Here is a 7,874-nt window from a genome sequence, read left to right on the forward strand (position 1 = left end):
ACCCTCGCGGCTGCGTTCTCTCTCTCTCTCTCTCCCTCTCCCTCTCTCGCTCTCTCTCTCTCTCTCTCGCTCGCTTCGTCCTGCCTCCCCACCACACTTGTCCTTCACCACATCTCGCCGCATCACTCACACACACGTGAAGGTGCTCGCCACCCTCCTCGTCCTCCTGCTGCTCCCCGTCTTCCTCTTTGCCGTCTTCCTCCTGCTGCTCGCCGTCCTCCTCGCCCTCTCCTTCCTCTCCCTCTCCTCCTCTGCCCGCTCTTTCGCCCCCGGCTCTCTCTCTCGCTCTCCCGGTGCCGGCCGCGCTCCCTCTTGCTCGCTCTCACACGGCCGGCCGGGCCCGGCCGCCACGTTTACGATTGGGGGAACGTCCGTCCGTCCGTTCTTCGGTATAAAGAGAGGCAAAGTGTCCCTAAAACTTTTACAATCGCCATGGTTGATGGCGTATCTTCCAATGCACGGAGCCCATAACCTAAGATGTACCGCGCTGCGCCGGGTCTCGGCCGGGCGGGACCGCCCCCAGCCCCACGTGTGTAGAGCCTTGTCGGCACTCGCCACTCGCACTCGTTTCGGCGTGGACGTCGACGTCCTGGACGCGCGCCGCTTCTTTCGCCGGCGTCATCGCGCACCTCGCGTGTTCGCGTGCCGCCGCCGCCGTCCGTTGACGGCGACCTCGTTGCGTCGGTCGTTGCAGCGCTGTCGACGGCGCGCGGGCGTCGTGAGTCCCCGAACGGTGGGGTGTCCGTCGTATTGGACGCGGCCTTGCCCGACCCGCGTTATCGGGTACCTCGTAGTGTCACGCAGTGACCCGGGTCGCCGTCGTCCGGGCCGTGCCCCCTCACCCCTCTCATTCTCTCCAGCCCAAACATATGATCAGTAGGCATCCTCTCACTTCCTCTCTCTCTCCCTCTCGCGCGCTTTACCCTCTCGACCCCAGCCGTCCAGATATCTCTCTTACTCTTGGTAGGAATCTTGCATCGCGCAGGTGATGAGTCCCGGTGCCCTCGACGAGTAGCACCCGTGAGCGCTACTCGAGGAGCGCCCCCCCTCTCCCCCCGTCGCTGTGGCTCATGCGCCCACCCCCACCCTTCCACCGCTCCCTTCTGCCCCTCTCCCCCCCCCCTCTCTCTCTCTCTCTCTGTCTATCTCACTCTATCTCTCCCCCTCTCTCCCTCTCTCTCGCTCTCTTGCTTTGTGCCTCCCCCTCTACTTTCCTCCGTCATTCGGTAGTTATTCTTTTATAGCGAAAAACCGAGGCGCGCGGGTTCCCTCTGTTCCGCAAGTCAGTCAATGTAAGGTTTCCTCGTTCCTCTGGAGGAGTTGTCACACCGGCGGGCGGGAGCGAGCGAGCGTCGCTGAGTTGGGGGGAGAGAGAAAGAGCGAGAGAGAGAGCGAGAGAGCGCCGCCATCCTGCTACCTGTCAGAGGCCCTGCCCGAGGCTCACCCGGCCCGCCCCGGCGCGGCACATGAACTGTTGACAGTCTCGCGTCGTCGGCGACGGAGCCTCCTCCGTCACGTGGACGACGTCGGCATCACGATCTTCGACGTGCATTGAGATCCCTGACACGGCCGGCGACCCGGTGGACTGTGCGCGTGCGCGTGCGTGTGTGTGCGTGTGTCTGTGTTGTGTTCAAGTGCTCCAAGTGATTGTGCTTCAGTGCTTTGTGTTGTGCTTACACCGCTTTGTTTTTGTTTTATTTTATTCATTCCGTATTTTACAATATGGTGGCAAAGTGAATGATGTGTTGTGTGTTATTTTCATTTTATTTTCAAACCGCTTCCTTTCGCGAGTGAATGCAGTAGTGTGCTTCATTTTGTGTTTAAGTTGTTGATTTTGTGCTTGCGCTTGATATGGTGTGCACTGCAAGTAGTGAGAGTGGGAAGTGCTACACTGTGCGTGAGTGCGCGCCACAGAGTTCGTGCGTGTGGTTGGTGTGACCGTGCACTGACAGTGCTGCACTGTGCGTGAGTGTTCGTGCGTCGCGTGCGTGCGTGTGGTGGTGACAGCGGCGTGGACGCCTCTCCCTACCTGTTGATCTGAGTGGGGCATATCGCTCACTGATTGGAGACCAAGTCAGCTGGGGCCCCTCAGAGTGGCCTCTCTGGGTGGCCGCCATATTGGAATCGGCTTTGTGAAAGGGGACCCCTGCGGCAACCAGTCAGGTGAGTCAACAAGCCTGTCCCTTCAAACGAAAACATTGTCATTACCGGCCATACACCCAAGAAAAAGTGTTATTTCGGAATCTTTGTTTTCATATGAACAAGATGTATTGAATCTTGGTTCTAAATTCCTATTATCAGAACCTGTAATAATCAACCAAAGATGAATGTGTTGACACAATTCAAATACTTTCTTTATTCATACAATTTGGATTATTTAAAGCAGTATGTTTTGTGACTAGGTGTCATATGTGCTCTACTTTTTATGCATATCCTCACTGGATCTGATTTAAAGAAAATTAAGCTGTCGACACTGTTACAGGATGCACATGTGACTTGAGCTGAAAACCAATCTTTTCTTATCGTATTTTCTGTCGACAGCTTACTTTTTTGTAAGAGGATGGTTATTGCGCTAAGTAAACGTCTTGTCCTCAGCGATGTTTGCTGAGCCCGGCAGTCGGCATGCGAATGGCTGCATTATTGGTTCGCATGCCAACTGCGTGTGAGAGCCTCCTGGCTTGTGCTACAAGCAGTCACGAATACATGTCACGAAAACGCTAGAAAAATTGTCGGTGAATAGTTTCACCTGTCCCCCACCCCTACAGTCACCCTAAAAAATGACGGGTAAAATTCGTGACTATTTCGGGTTTGTAGGAAGAATATTTTCCATTTGTGTCTTCAGAACTTCTTTTTAAAGTTTCAGTAGCACCTCTGCTCCGGTTCTTTGGTACTTTTGAGGAGCAAACGATTTAATTTCTCTAACAAATTTGATGAGTCTGTTACCATATATCAAAATAAATGCCGGAAAGAAATAGCACACGAACCCTGTCCGGAAGCACTGGAAGCACAATTCTTGATAACCGTGCATTGAAGTCTCCACCGGCTGGAAATATAGAAAACTACATGAACTAGAGATTTTCTTCTGGGACGGAATGTAAAACTTGAACTTGAGACTTGTAGAAATCGACCAGAAAACGAGAGTAAACTGCGGCGCTGTTGGCCAACGCGCGAAGAGTCCGCCATCTTCCGAGCCACAATGTCGGCAGCCGGGCCGGGCAACGCCCGCCGACCCGTCCGGGCGCAGTCGCTGAAGCGAGTGGAGCGGGGCGGGGCCGGCCGAGCGACGCGCTTCGAAAATACGCCACATTTGGAGTGTTAATACGAATAACGCTATTTTTTCACAAAGTAGTTTTTCAGTTTCGTATTGAGCAATGAGCCATATTTTCATGGCAAAATCGCCCGATGCAGAATGTTTGCTCCGGTAAAGCGGTATTCAGATACAGTCGTTTTGATTTTTGTTTCTTTGGCGCTGTATCTTTTTCTGCTCGGCAGCGGGCGGAAGGAGATGACGACGCTGTAACAAGGATGGGTGGCAGCATGCCAGGCGGGCGGTGAGAGGATCTGCCACCGGGGCTCTGACATTGTAGGCGTCGCGTAGGGACCAGCAACAACACCTGTGCGAAAGCAAAGCACACCGCAGAAAGAAATAGTCAAAGTTTTTTTCTGATTCTTTGGTCCTTGGTCCTTGGTGCTACTGTACCTGGCCATCATTTTCAGCAAATTGCCCTTCAATCGTAGTAGGAATTTTTATAAGCAAGACCTGCAAGCCTGGTAAGCTTTAAAGATTTATCAATCACTTTTTTGAGCTTGCGCGTATGATTACAGTTTTGGGGCAACGTTACAGATGAAAATTTTCCTTATGGCTTTAAGTAGTGTTATTCTAGCTAGAAATTAACATACGTAGTAACAATTATTTTAGTTTTAGAAAACGGCAGACAAAATGTCCTAAATACCGTTTTGACCATTAAAAATTGAGGGAATTCTTGTTTTTCAAACCAACACTAATGAGTTCTTATGGGTGTAGCAAGCTGTAACTTTGCCAATTTGTTTTTGATGTTCAACATCAATATTAGCTGAGAAATCATGCGCGCAAGCTTTTTCTATCAAAGAAGAAGAAAATTATTGGGACTCTATAAGTATCTGAGAGTTATCAAGGTTAAGAGGAATCCAATGCACCAGCCCATTTATGAGTCAGATTATTCATTTATCCCGTATTAGGGGCTGAAAAAATATCACTAAAATCTCACTTCATCCCCCGTCCCCTCTGAGATGACAACTGGTGCAAATTGCTATGTCTCAAAGATTGCGTTGCATCGGGAATCTGATAAGGGTGGGGTGGCAGACGGATAGATTTAGAGTGGGGGGGGGGGGGAAGACAAAATTTCAAAATATCAAAATTTATCCACGAAAAGGGCTATGGAGCCCCACCGTACGAGAACCCACTCCTCTGGCAGGCTGATTGGGATTTAATTACATGAAGAGAGGGAGAGAGTGAGTGAGAGAGAATGGCAAGTGAGCGAGCCAGCAGGGGTGGGACCTAAGCCCTCCCCTCTGACGGGGGGCGCGAGGCAATCGGCAATCTGCTGCAAGGGTTATTTACATTCGCAGTGCATCAACCGTTGCAGCTGTTGCAGGATACTTGCAGAGAATTTCAATTGAAGGACAAAATGGCGAGTAACGGTGCGGGCTGCTGCTGCTGCAGCAGCCCCTCTAGTTTCATCAGGGTAAAGTGGCTCGCCTGCTGATCAATACGGACGAATAACGTTTATAGTCAGTCTCTGCGATGATAAAATCCATCAGGACAGGGGTGGGCTGCTGTTAGTGTTGCCAGGGGATTTTCTCTGTTTGTGCGCGTGCGTGCAGATATTGGGGGAGGGGAGGGGTGGACAAACAGCAAGAGACATATTCGCCATGACGTAAGATGGCTCCTCTGAGCCCTCTTTCTCTATCTGGCCCTTGCTCTGTCTCTGCCTCTGTCTCTCGCTCACTCAATACCCATTCTTTCGATATTTGCAACCGCAGCATTACAAAGTCCAGTCATGCGACACACTTTCGATCGTCATGATTTCGTCCATCAGGGTGCGTCGGTGCAGTGGAGTGTCATTATTTGAAAAGACTGGGCCCCGAAATGCGAGTCCACGCTCGCGGCGTGTCGAAACGCAGCGAACGTCTGTGTTTGTTAATTCAATGATTGAAAAGGCGGCGGGAGGAACGCAGCCACGCTGCGGCGTGTTTGCCTTACTCTGCGTAAGCCGCCGCAGTGGGAAACCTGACCCCGGCTGAATATACTTTTGTCATGATATGAATATGAATGCGTGCGTCGCTGCCCCGCAGCTGCGGCGTATCATTCTTATTCACATCGTCCGTATTAGTAGCTAATGATGACAAACACGCGACTCAAAAAAAAAAAAAAAAAATGCTTACAAGAGCATATAAGAAAGAAAATCTCAGCGGTTTTCCTGGCACGTAAAGCGCGGTCTTCATGTGTACAGCAGCTTATTGGAGGGCTCTGCAAGAAGAGAAAGAGAGAGAGAGAGGGAGAAAAATAAAGAAGGGGCGTTCTTATACGGCTGCTTCCACCTCCCGGGCCCCCCTCCACGCCTTTTCTTCGACGAGTCTGCGGATAAAGTTGATTATGCAAAGCCCCGCCATCATATCTGTCAGCGTGAGAACGCTTACATGAAACTTTGTTGCGCGTTTTGCCCCGCCATGTTGCCGAGTTACTGAGTTTTTCTCGGAATGACCACCCAGCAGCAGCTCGCGTCGTTTGAGCAGGCGACGTTTCCATTTCACGCCGGGCGTTATTTTCTGCCTCAATGTTGTACACTCTTAATCAGTTGGGTGAGCTAATTATGGCCAAACGATTTGGCATCGGGACCCGGCGGCAGTGATGATGTCCCCGCGTGTCTGGCTGCGGAGGGACGAAGGACACGCAGCGGAGACGAGATGCACCCTGCGGGCCTGCTCTGCTCTTCCCTCGAAAGCCATGTCCCCGGCGCACATTATGCATCGGAGGTATGGGCTCTCGCTGCACTTTAGAAAGTAGGTCAACCGATAGAAGGGAAGTCGTCGTCTCTCCCTGTTGAGAGGAAGGGAGGAGAGAGAGAGAGGGGAGTGGGGGAAGAAAAAAAAAGAGGGACGGTCCCTCTGCGAAGAGAAAGTGTGACTTCCAGACGGGGTGAGCCCAAAGAGGGGGTCCCAATTACCATACCGCTCGCCCCGGAGGGTAGGGTGAGGGTGGGTGGGTACAATTAAACGGTCTCTCTCTCTCTCTCTCTCTCTCTCTCTCTCTCTCTCTCTCTCTCTCTCTCTCGCTCGCTCGCTCGCTCCCTGGGGTTGGCCCGGTGTTGGGGTACTTGCCCTGATAGTGTTTATACACAGCGGGGGCAGCCGTACACAAATGGGGCGGGCAGAAGGGTCATCGCCCAGAGCGGTCTGCTTTCTCCGCAGCCTTTTCTTTCTGTCTGCGCGCCGCCGCCGCCGCCCCCGTCACGCATGTCACTGCCCTGTCGAAACTCCTTCGTGCTGCTGCTCTGCGCGCGGCCGTTATACACTTTATATTTGCGCTCGAAAAATAAAATAAAGTAATACGTTTCAAGGAAATGACTACCTCCGGTGGAGGGAATTTTTTGAATAATTCGAATGGATCCCCGCACGCGAGAAGTCATGCAGATTAGCGAGATGCAGATTGTTATTGCAGTTTTAATGCAGACGAAGCCCGGGGTTTATTCTTGCAGTTTAGTGTTCGGCAAGGGCCTTCAGGACGCGAGGAGGCTGCATGTTTTTTTTTTTAACCCTGGTTGCGCGCTGTCTGAATAAGCAGGGAACCGAAGTATTCGGACACTTTTGCTCCGATGCATGCAGCTCGTACCGAAAGAGCTGCCTCACCTTCGCCTCATCGATCACTCCGTTCCGATGGGGATGCGTGAGACCTCTGGGAAGGACATGCGCGCGCTGCGGGGCTCGTAAGGAACTCCCCCGGGGGCTGCCGCGCGCAGGACCTCTCGGAGGACCTCTCCCAGGACGGCCCGCGCGCCTCTGCAAAATGTCGCCCGCGTGACGCGCGCGCGACGTCGCCATTTTGACTCGCCCTCCTCCTTTCCCCTCTCCTTCGCCTCCAGTTACGGTCCCAGGCACTGGCACTTCAGCGAGGGCATTACAACCAAAATGTTGCAGCGGTAATCCCCCTCCCTGCAACCCCATCCCCCTCTCCGTCCTTCTCCCACCCCGCGCACTCTCTCTATCTTCCTCTGGTCCCGGTGGGCGCGCACCCAGTGCGAGCGGGACGGCCGAGCCGAGCCTTCCAGTGCCTCCGGGTCCAGGAGTCCGACCATCCCTCAAAAACAAATCCCCACAGTTGCCATGGCGACGGGCGCAGAGGAGGTTGCCGATCCGTCGCGGCGCGCATGGCTCCGTGTCGTCGGGAACGTGCTGAGGCCGCCGTCGTCGACGTCGGACGCCTCATGTCCTGGAGCACCACGACGTGTACTCCGAGAGTAGTGCTACTACTGCGGGTGTCCCTTTGGCTCGTCTGGGACTTACTGCCGCTACGGTAAGCATAGTAGTTCAACCCCCATATCGTGTCACCGCCCCACCCCCCACGTTATTTTTGAGACAAATCCATCGAAACAATCGGCAAGTATGTAAACTTTTCCTTTTGAACTGCCTTAATTTGAGTGACAGTGCGAGTTGGGAGGTCGTCGTTTTCAACGTCCCTCTTTGCGTGATTATTGGCACGCTCACGAGGCGGTGGGACTGAGATGAATCCATCAGCCGCATTATTAGCACTGACGCTGAGGCTGCAGATTGACTCGTCTCTATCTGCACCGCGCGCATCCTAGATACTATCGAGCCCTCTCGCCTGGAGTGGGCGG

At 53.0% G+C, this 7,874-nt stretch overlaps 1 protein-coding gene across 3 annotated transcripts in view; it reads left to right on the top strand.

Moving 5' to 3' along the window:
• The window catches only part of LOC113202757 (uncharacterized), a 173,852-nt gene that overhangs the window by 3,842 nt on the left and 162,136 nt on the right, over window positions 1–7,874 (top strand). The window contains exons 1-2 of one of the 3 annotated variants that reach the window (XR_008011396.1): window positions 567–876; window positions 1,482–2,163. The exons of 1 other annotated variant lie outside the window; for it this stretch is intronic. The gene's annotated coding sequence lies outside the window, so the exon portion shown is untranslated. Of the gene's footprint in view, window positions 1–566; window positions 2,164–7,874 lie in introns of those variants that run through there. One more of the 3 variants, XR_008011395.1, reaches the window with a different exon arrangement.

The sequence above is a fragment of the Frankliniella occidentalis genome, unplaced genomic scaffold (genome assembly GCF_000697945.3).
Source record: "Frankliniella occidentalis isolate FOCC.00 unplaced genomic scaffold, Focc_3.1 Scaffold102, whole genome shotgun sequence".
NCBI classification, from domain to species: domain Eukaryota; kingdom Metazoa; phylum Arthropoda; class Insecta; order Thysanoptera; family Thripidae; genus Frankliniella; species Frankliniella occidentalis.